The following is a 12,028-nucleotide window of genomic DNA, read 5'->3' on the forward strand; positions in this document are numbered from 1 at the left end:
AGGAAGGGCTGACGCAGACAAACAACTGGTGTGAGAGCCATGGACTAAAACTAAGAAATGCATAATAGTACTGTTTAAGAAGTCATCCACCCCTGCTAACTATCATATTGACAACACACCCCTTAGAGTTGACCCAGTAGTCAGTGACTTGGGGACACACAGACAGTAAATCTAGCCTTTGACCATCACATGTCTACAGTAGTGAGGAAATTGTTCTATGTTACACAACTTATAAACACAGGTATGGCATCTAGGTCCAAGGAAGTCATTGTTCCACTGTATATGACATTCATCAGACCTATCATTCAGTACAATGCTCCCTTTGGTAAGTACCTAACCAGGCATATGAACAAACTGGAATGTCCACAAAGGTTCTTCACTTAAAGAATACAAGGGATAAGTAAACTGTCCTGTGCAGACCACCTCATGGTTCTATGCCTGTATTATGTTTCCTATAGGCTGCTGAGGGGAAGATCTACACCTGGCATACAAGGCATTATCAGACCCCACTCTGATGGACCTCCTGCATATCCACAAAACAAGCATCACCAGAATTACACATTCCAAAGACCTTGCCTGTGATATACATAAGACCTGCTGGAGAGACATGTATGTATCCCAGAGACTACCCTGTCCATGGAACAAGTTCCCCATCCATGTGGAGTAGAGTTCCTTCCTAACACAATTCAAGTGTGACTTGGACAACTGGATGAGGAACAGGAAAATTCATCCCAAGCTTGGCACCTATGTCTTTAATGGACATAGGCAACCTGTAAATTGTTCATCTCCCAAGCCCCTGCTTACACTTATCAAGGGTACTAAAACTTGCAGAGATCTGGGATGCATGGCTAGGCTTAAAAAGGCCCTTGTGGTTGTTAGCCTAATAAACACCTATGAACCTATAAGATTAGTAGGCTGGTTACAAATCAGCTTTTCAAGAATTTTGCCAGAGGTGGGGAGAATGGAAATGAGAAGGAACTGACTGGGAGATGTTGGTCTGGTTTATCTGGCTACAGGTCTGACAAACGCAGGCTTTCATATATCTGGCATGGTGTTGGTTGTGAGGCTGAGACAGTAGTTTGGTTTTAGGGAAATTATTATGTAGTCCTGCAGTAGGAGAGGAATCATAATTTAAGTTGTAATGTAACCAAAACTATGTTTTACATACCAAAACAGCATACAAAAATGGCAGAAAACCGTGTGCCTCATTTTACACATGCAGGCCAAGTATGAAATTGGTCCATTTGGGATCTGTGCTCTACCCTAATCAACAAATCCAAATTAATTAAATTAAATTAATTATAGGGCCCACAGCAACATTACATGAATCAGGGGACCCACCGCAGAATTATGAGTGATGGGGCCCAGTAGAGGACCTCATTAGTTGGGGAATCCATAATAGGATTACATGAGCCAAGGGACACAGCAGCAGGATTAGGTGTGACAGACCTTCCTAGCAAGATTAGCTGCTTGAAACCAGTTCTGGTAATACCTGGCGATTTAAGCCAGTTCTGGTAATATCTGGAGAATGAAGCCAGTTCTGGTAATATCTGGCAACTGAAGCCATTTCTGGTAATATCTGGAAATTGAAACCAGTTCTGGTAATATATGGTGATTGAAGCCAGTTTTAACATCTGGTCAGTGAAACCGGTTCTGGTAATATCTGGTGATACAGCCAACAAATGTAGCACATTCTGATTATATGCTACATTCTGAGTATGTAACACCTTCCAGTATGTGCCAGGGTCATCAACAGCAGTATGCATCGTAGCAAATATTTTTTTTAAATCCAGAAGCACTATGGCAAAAAACGGCAACGCAAGGTGATAATTCATCTTCTAGTTTAATAAGATACACGTACAGTTGGTAAGCGCTTTCGGCTGTATAAACTCAGCCTTCATCAGACAAAGTAAAACACACTGACATTAGTTATATATTATGTGCTTAATTGACCAATTAATAAATAATTCAATTAATAGATCTTATTACATCTAATAAAATCTCGATTACATAAAATGTGCATGCCAATAAAATACGCATAATATAATATGTAACACAATTAACAAACATACAATAAATGTCGCTATAAACCCTGACTAATGAAATTTTCTATCTATTAAGTTACACAATATAGCCATTGATTAGATACATCATGAGTAATGCTTGAAACATCAAAACTTTTTATAAACACCTTACTCTATGTGGATACTGATCCATTACATGATGTATTTATTTATCTATTAAAAGCCCTCAATTTTAATATACTGGAAATAGATATAGAATCATTTATTCCTGGAGTGTGTTTGGCATTTAGAAAAACTTGCCACCAATACTCTTTAGATTCTAAAATTATTTTCCATGGGCCTTTTCTAGAAGATGGAACCACCTGTTCAAGTACTACAAATCTAAATTTATGAGTGGGATACTGAACAAGATGTCTATAAACAACTCCAAAAGTGTTGCAATTATATTTCCCTTTGATTGATATATTATAACCATTTATGTGCACTTGATCAGTAGTAGTAAAAAGGAAAAATGGATTTTATAAGCCTTTGTTAAGATCAATTGAGTTTATGGAACCTCATCAAATGCAGCAAGAAAATGCATCTAATGTATTATCAGTTGAATATGAAATATGTAATAATGGTATTAATAATAACAATAACATCAAAGTGGAGGAAAATACAGCAATAGGTTTATTTAATAACAATAATGCTGCATTCATCGCTACTTATACGCAAGACTTGGAATATGTCAAATATTTGGTCAACAAAAATTGGACTATCATAAAAGGAGATGAACAACTGATGAAGTTATTTGGTATTCGACCATCTATTATATACAAAAGAGACAAACATTTAAAGGACTGGTGTCAGACCAGTCCTAAAACACATATTAGCAATGCCTTTATGAAAAAATGTAATATGTGTAAATATTGTACATACATAATGGAAACTGATCAAGTGCACATAAATGGTTATAATATAGCAATCAAAGGGAAATATAATTGCAACACTTTTGGAGTTGTTTATGCAGCTTTGTGTATGGAATGCTCAGCCTATTATATAGGTAAAACTGAGTGGAAATTAAAACAGCGTATATATATGAACATGTATATGATATTAATAGACAATCCGAAAACAATGCACTTTATAGACATCTTGTTCAGTATCCCACTCATAAATTTAGATTTGTAGTACTTGAACAGGTGGTACCATCTCCTAGAAAAGGCCCTTGGAAAATAATTTTAGAATCTAAAGAGTATTGGTGGCAAGTTTTTCTAAATGCCACACACACTCCAGGAATAAATGATTCTATATCTATTTCCAGTATATTAAAATTGAGGGCTTTTAATAGATAAATAAATACATCATGTAATGGATCAGTATCCACATAGAGTAAGGTGTTTATAAAAAGTTTTGATGTTTCAAGCATTACTCATGATGTATCTAATCAATGGCTATATTGTGTAACTTAATAGATAGAAAATTTCATTAGTTAGGGTTTATAACAACATTTATTGTATGTTTGTTAATTGTGTTACATATTATATTATGCATATTTTATTGGCATGCACATTTTATGTAATCGAGATTTTATTAGATGTAATAAGATCTATTAATTGAATTATTTATTAATTGGTCAATTAAGCACATAATATATAACTAATGTCAGTGTGTTTTACTTTGTCTGATGAAGGCTGAGTTTATACAGCCGAAAGCGCTTACCAACTGTACGTGTATCTTATTAAACTAGAAGACGAATTTTATCACCTTGCGTTGCCGTTTTTTGCCATAGTGCTTCTGGATTTTTTATCAGTTTGTTTCTGCTTTTTGTGGACTAAATATTTTTTTTACATATACTGCTGGAAGACCTCTTGAACTAATGGCTCTTAAACCGAACTGCCTATGCATCGTTTCTGACTGCTTTTGGTGATTTGGAGTGAGCTAGGTATGCAAGAAAAATATGACAAACTGCTCTCTCTAGCAGTCATCATTTAATGGTGTAAAGATAAGTCTGAAAAACTCTCTAGAAAACACAGAAAAAGGCATAAATTTATCCTTGACAACATTTCAGAATACCTAGGACAGAAACCTGAGACAGTTATTACGGACAAAAGAAATGTTACGACTTATTGTGGGCGTTGAAATTGCATTACCCAAAATACCCCTACAATACAGGCAGCAAAGCTGTGAATGCATTTGGTACATTCAGCAGACAGATCTAGGTTTGATTTCCTCAGCCTCCACCAGGAGCGCAATGTAAATACATTACTCAAGAGTCAAGGGATCACTCCTGGAACCAACCCTCTTATACATTTTAAAATGGTACTGAAGTGTTTCTTAACATTATGAGAAATAATACTCTTTTTTTTTTTTTTTAAGTAGCATTATACCTACCTTTACTTTCAGAAGGAATGTGTAGTGAACTATCAAACTATAAATTAATTTAATAACTAAAAAGGCAGAGGAAAGTACAAAATATACAGAGCTTGTTTCAAATTGCAGTGCAAAAGCCCGAGTTAGGCATTCTGATGGCTGCTTTCAAGTAAATTATTTTCGACATTCCAAATTATACCCCCCCCTGCTATATATAATTAATACACATGTTTTTTACAAATCCAATGAGAGAGAAATGTAATGGTGCTCTTAACAAAATGCACACAATGACAACAAACCACAAAAGAGTCTTCTTCCAAGAATCCCTTTGTGAAAACACTATACTATAACATCTGGCATAGTTTGATAATGAAGGTATCTCAAAACCAAATGATTATCCTGGTTCTTCCCTTGGCAATAAATAATGACAATGACTTCCTTTAACACATAGGTAATGGCATCTTACTCTAAATCTGATATTCCAGTCCCCTTGCAAAGTGTATATATTGTGGTGCTACGAAAAAATTGAAACAGTAAATCACAAGTCATATAATGATGTAACATACCATTACAAGGGCAAACGGCAGCTGACATGAAATACCTGGTTATAGTATCAGAAATGCAAACAACATGCATAGCATTGCGACATACAATCACAAAAAGAACCAATAAATCAAACATATGAAAAGCCTGAACATACTTTTCCAAGGTCAAAAAAATAAATCATACTTAAGGTACTGTCACCTACCATCACACGTGCAAATAAATCACAAAAGTGGCACCGTGGTATACTATCACAAAGCTAGACAATTACTGCATGGTACTGTGACAAACAGTTCCACAACTGAAACTAAGTTACACAAAGAACCATGGCATGCAGTCTCAAGGAAAGATTACAGTAGAGCAAAGTACATGAAAATATTCAAAGATATTGACAACTGTTGCTGTAAATGAATACAAACACACTGCAAATACTAAATTTGAACAGTCTTACATCGAATGAGTATGAACAGAATCGGGAGTTACTAGCTGATGAAATAAATCAGGTGAACTGTTTACAAATGAGATGTAGGGCTTATAACCTCAAACATTTAGCATATAGAGAAATGATGAAGCCAAGTGACACTTGTAGAAAATCTCATTCTTAGCCCTACAGGACACAGGTTTAAAAAACTTAATTTCATGTAGAAGTCAGGAAAAGGAGAAAGAGCATGTGGCAAGCTGCTGTTAACCTTTCTATTACTACCTTACCAGATTAAAAAGAAATGCTTAATGAATAGGTTGAACTCAGAAATTTATTTATTTATTTATTTATATTTGTTGACCGGGAGTGTCCGACTGGACGTAGGTCCATTTTCAGCGGAGGCCCAGGGAGAAAAGCTCCACAGTTAAAATAAACAGACAGTAGTTACATTGGATTACATAGCGATTAACAATTTACATAGCAATTACTTACAACATATTTACAGATGAAGAACATAGTACATCAGTAGACAACTAGAATCTTTATCTGTGAAGTACAGAACAGACATTAACAAATGTTAAAATAAGAAGTTCCTGCTGTATAAGTACTAGGCTTATGAGCATCTGAGCTTGCTATAATCAAGGAAGTTAGTGGAGTGGAAAGAAAGGTAGTGGTTGGATGGGGTGGGTGATATTAGAGTGGGAGTTGCAAGGGCATAGCCAGCATGTTTTAGGTGCGCTTTTAGTAAAGTTTTGAAGTGGGTGCATGATGGTATGGAGGTAATTGTGGGTGGGAGGGAGTTCCATAATTTGGCTATGGTGCAAGAGAATAGTGCTTCACCAGCAGAGTTATTGGCTTTAGTGATCTGCAAGTGAGTGTTGTTGCAGGGTCTTAGTGGTCTGGTGATGCGATAGGGTTGGAGTAGATTCTGGAGGGATGGGACATTTAGTGGATGGTTTACTAGTTTGTGGGCAAGTGAGAGTTGATACTATTGAAGGAGGTGAGGGAGTTCAAGCCAGCTCAGTGCAGCAAGTGAGAGACAGTGGTGGCTACGGTAGGATGCCCCTGTGGCGAATTTGGCAATTTTGTTGTAGCAGGTCTCTAGCTTGTTTAGATCGCATTGCCTTAGGTTGGTATATATTGGAGAGGCATAAAGTAGGGTGGAGATAAGGTGGGAATTTGCTATTGAAATCTTTGCTGCTTTGGTGAGAAGATGCTTATTTCTGTATACCGCTCCTAGTTTTTTGTGGACTTTTTTTATGGTCATGGATATGTGAATCTCAAATTTTAGTTTATTGTCCATTTCCACTCCTAGCAATTTGGTGTGTTCAGTTGGGTATATAGTGGTGGTGTCTTTTGCTGTGATGTTAAAGTGAGAGTTGTTTTGAGTATGTTTGGTGGGTTGGAAGATGAGTAGTTTAGTTTTGTTTGGGTTGAGTATTAATTGGGCATCGGATAACCAAGTTTCAACAGAGGAAAAGGCTTCCTGTGTGACTTTTTGCAGTTTGGGTAGGGACTGGGCTGAGCAGATGATGGTCGAGTCATCTGCGTATTGTATGAGTGTGCCATGTGTGGTGGCAGAGGCTAGATTATTTGTGAAAACAGAGAAGAGTAGGGATCCAAGGATGGATCCTTGGGGAACCCCTATGGAGACAGGTAGTTGGGGAGATATGTCATTCTGCCATACAACGGATTGTTGGCGGTCAGACAGGTAACTCTGAAACCAGTTGGTGACCGATTGTGAGAAGGATAGGTTATTGGGGACAGAGATAAGTTGTTTGTGTGGGACCATGTCAAATGCTTTAGATAGGTCTAGGAAAGTAGCAGAGGAGAGATAGCCATTGTTTTTATGCTGAAGGATAGTGTTAGTAAAGGAGAGGAAGGCAGTGGTGGTGCTATGGTTTGGTCGGAAACCATGCTGAGTATTGGAAAGGAGGTTGTTAGTAAGGAGGTAGTCTGAGACCTGAGAGTGTATGCATCTCTCTAGTATTTTGGAGGGTGGAGAGAGAATAGCTATGGGGCGGTAACTGGTTAGTTCTGTGGAGGGTCCGTCTTTGTGGAGGGGTATTATATGTGATATTTTCCACAGTGTGGGAACATAACTTTCTGACAGAGATCGGTTAATCAAGACGGATACTGGGCAGGCCAGAGCATCACCTGCGATTTGTAGGTATTCACTTGGGAGGTTGTCTGCTGCTAATCTGGTGGGGTTAAGTTTAGTTAAGAGTTTTTTTTATGTTGGAGGTAGGTACACGAGAAAAAGAGAAGGCAGTGGGGAGATTAGTAGTTGAAGGTGTGGGTTGGAGGGGAGGGGGGTTGTAATGTTTAGCTAGTGATAGTATGGTTTGTGTGAAGTGTGTGTTGAATGAGGTAGCAATATTTTCTGAGGAGTGAGGGATGTTAGGAGGAGGGGTACTGACTTTACCTGGGTGGAGGATGGAGTTTATGGAGGACCAGAATTGTTTGGGGCTGTGTTCAGAGGAGTCTAGGGCAGACTGGTAGTATTGGAATTTGTCCTGTTTTATTAGCTTTTTGACTCTATTGCGTAGTTCTAGGAATTTCTGTCTAGTTGAGGGGGTCTTGGTTTTGCGCCAGTGCTCCCAGGCTTTATCCCTGTTTTTCATTTCTGACTTAGTGGTTTTCTGTAGCCATGGGGAGGGCTGTGCTTTGATTCTGGAAAGTCTTATGGAGGCATGGTAATTAAGGATGCTAAGGAAGGTAGTATTAAAAAATTCAACTGTGTCATCAAGACTGAGGTACTTTAGAGGATGCCAGTTACATTCTTTGAGGGATGAGATGAATGTGAGTGGGTTAAAGTTTATTTTTTTACGTATCTGACGGTGGTAGACAGGTTTAGCTTGGTATAGGTATTTTTTCAGGAGGAATGTTGGGAAGTGATCACTGAGGCTATCTGATAAGCAGCCTGTTATATATGACTGGGGGCTCTTACCGACTAGTATCCAATCCAGTTCAGCTCCACAGATCCCAACAGACCACGCCAGTCAGTAGTATATAGGTGTTCTTAACGCAAAATTTATTATTAAACAATATAAAAACAGCGTTTTCGCCACTAGAAGTACAATGGCTTTTTCAGAGAACAAGTAAAAGTTTTTAAAATTGGCGCCACTTATACAACCTGAATATACGTGGTTAATGTTTTGTACACGTCATTTCCTTCCTTTCTTGATTTACAAAAAAATCTACTTTACATACTGATAAAATCTTATATGTTACTCATAGAAACTGAACCTCACGTAATAGTGTTATCTAATTCCTTTTAAAATTAAAAATAAATTAAAAAATAAAACTATAAGTATATGTTTATAAAACCGAAATATACCCGCTCAATACATAAATAGTTATTTCTACAATGATGTGATATAATATGATCCTCAAAAAACTATTATGTACTTCTGTATTATCATAAGTGAACATACTTTTAAATGCTCCAATTTAGTCCTTTGTTATATGCCAGTTGACATTCTTTATATTTTGTAAAATAATACAGAAGTGTGTTTTTTGAAAGTCGACCATATTATGGTCATTTTATTTATACCACCTATATTGTATCTTAAAAGTACCAAGTTGTTGTGTATAATTGTAGATATTTGAATCAATGTTATATTATATAATTAAAATAAAAATTAAATATTAAATATTAAAAACGCTGTTTTTATATTGTTTAATAATAAATTTTGCGTTAAGAACACCTATATACTACTGACTGGCGTGGTCTGTTGGGATCTGTGGAGCTGAACTTGTTTTGTGAGCCTGTTTCTTTTGGACATAGTATCCAATCCAGGGTAGTGTGCTTCTTGACGTTTTTATTTATCCTGGTTGGCGACTGGACTAGTTGGGTGAAGCCATGAAGGTTTACATGCTGGGTTGGATGGTTGCCAGAACAGGATTGCCAGTCAATTCTGAAATCACCTAAAATGATAGTTTCTTGGGGGAGATGGTGGGTAGGCCAGCTGAGGAGGTTTTCTAGTGGTGGGATGTTTTGGCCAGGTGGGAAGTAGCATCGAATTATGTTGATGGTTTTGTTTTGAGGTTGGTATATATTATTTCTTCATTGCCTATTTGTGGAGCTGATGATTTTAAGATCTGGATGTCTAGATGCTGTTTAAATATTATAGCTATACCGCCTCCTTTCTTGTTTAGCTGGTCTACTCTTAGTATGGCATAACCTGTAGGGAGTATTTGCTCACTGGTAATGTGAGGTTTTAGGCAGGTTTCTGTCAGGATGACTATATCTGGGGAGTACAAGTCTATGGTGGCATGGAGTTCATGGACTTTGTTGGATATACTTCTAATATTTAGGCTTAGTAGAAGGAAGTCATTTGACTTTCTATTGTCTGTAATATGGCAGAAGTTGTGGTTTCTAGTCTGATTATGAGGATTGGGGTTGGAGACGGTAGGGCCAGGGTTGGGGTGGATATCTCCACTTAGGGCTAGTTTTGATATGCATGAGGTTATTAGTTTTCCCAGTTTTTGAATGTGTTTGTTTATAAGGGAAACTTTATGACTGTGCTCTTTGGGTAATAGGTATGGTGGGAGGGTTACTGTGTAAAGTTGTAGGGATGCTTTATGCTTGAGTAATATAGTTGGTAGAATATGTGGGGGGTGCATAGGGATGGTTCTTGAGTTGCTGGTAGGGGAGCTGAGTGAGGGTGAGACATGAGTGGTGGTGTGAGTAGTAGTACAGTGGTAGTGGTTGAGTGGGGGAATGATGGATCTTTTGGTAGGATGTAAGATATGCAAGGAGAGTGCATGCAGTGAGCATAGGTAAGGTATGCTTGTACATGTTAGTTAAGGAGGTGTGATAGTAGTGGGAAGATGGAGGAGGTAGTGTTGGGTTAGCGCTGTGGATGGCTACCGGAAAGATGGGAGGGGTTTGTGAGTGTAATAAAGGTGGGACCACTGGGGGCGGGAGGTAATAGGGGGCAGGGTGGGGAGCGAAGCGGGTAGAGACCCTGTTAGTTGCTCTTATGAGGGGGCTGGAAACAATCAGGTAACAGAGTTAATTGATGAATGAACATATGATAGTGACAAGGGTGATTGTAGTTTTAAAAAATGGTGCCTGCCACAGGTAATATTTATTAACTTTGGGATTGTCTTAAGGTAATAAACAGGGAAGGGGAGAACAAGGGTGTGAGCAGGCAGTTCTTTGTACTGCTGCTGATGAGCCAAAGCAAAGACAAGTTAGTGTTTGAGAAACAATCACAATTGACCAAGGACTGCTCTGAAACTGTAAGTCATTTCTTAACCATTTTCAGGTGGAAAAACAGGATAACCTTGTATCAGTAGGCCACTGTGGTCTCAGTTTAAATTAACAAACACACAGTATTGATCGGATTATGGATACTATCTGCTAACAGAAGGGAATAAGAGAGAAAGTGGAAGATGAGTGTGTGTGTGTGTGGGGGCTGCTTACAAGCCAAAGCAGAGTGCTCTCCAGGGGAAAATGAACATTGGCTCAAACAGGTAGGACACATACTCAAAGTTAACTTTAGTTGTTTGCAGACAGTTCAGACCCGGACTGCGCTTTTCTTATAAGAATGATAAAGGTGGTACCACAGTTGAATACTTAAGAGTGGTGTTAGGTTCAAAGTTAACTTTAGTTGTTTGCAGACAGTTCAGACCCGGACTGCGCTTTTCTTATAAGAATGATAAAGGTGGTAGGTACCACAGCTGAATACTTAAGAGTGGTGTTAGGTTCAAAGTTAACTTTAGTTGTATGCAGACAGTTCAGACCCGGACTGCACTTTTCTTATAAGAATGATAAAGGTGGTACCGCAGTTGAATACTTAAGAGTGGTGTTAGATTCAAAGTTAACTTTAGTTGTTTGCAGAAAGTTCAGACCCGGACTGCGCTTTTCTTATAAGAATGATAAAGGTGGTTCCGCAGTTGAATACTTAAGAGTGGTGTTAGGTTGGAGAGACACTGAGCTCCTCATGGGGCCTGTAGCAGAGTGCATTGTAGTTTACTGTAGAAATATCTTGGGTAAGTCAAAAACAAGACTCCATCAATTCCACAAAGGTTGCTGTCCTAATACAATTAATGAAACCTTCTTCAACCTGCCACCCAACCTAGTTAGCTACTTTGAAGAATAAATGAAAAACTCTCCCGAAGAGAATCCTACACTCATTATCAGGTGTTTATTTCAAAATAGTTCATACACATACTCATAGCAGCCAATAGCAATGACATTAGACAATATCTTGCTTTTTTCAGAATGGCAATCAGCCACATATCACTCTGTTTCTCACATTTTAAATATCACTTGCCGTGTGTTAGGAGTGCTAATCTGTTACACCATTTGCTAAATAAAATATGTATAATTGTCTCATACCCTCAATATATATTTGACAGCTACTGGCAAAGTTAGTTGAGAAACTGATTTACAAATAGGCGATTAATTATATCAATAAATATGAGATATTAATCCAAGTACGATATGGCTATAAAAGTGCTGCAGTATCTTTACATCCTCATAGTCTTTCAGTTAACCTCAGTTGTTGCTGCATTCATAAATATATACCACATTACACCAGCAGAGACCATCCTCAATGACCAATAGAAGGCTTTTGATGTAGCTACTCATGAACTGCTGCGGTTTATCTGGTTGCTTTAACCTGGTTAGCAGTTTTAAGAACCTAGCAGCATGCACAGCCTCCATGGGAAA

The sequence above is a fragment of the Protopterus annectens genome, chromosome 9.part0 (assembly GCF_019279795.1).
Source record: "Protopterus annectens isolate FY-2018-M chromosome 9.part0, PAN1.0, whole genome shotgun sequence".
NCBI lineage: Eukaryota > Metazoa > Chordata > Ceratodontiformes > Protopteridae > Protopterus > Protopterus annectens.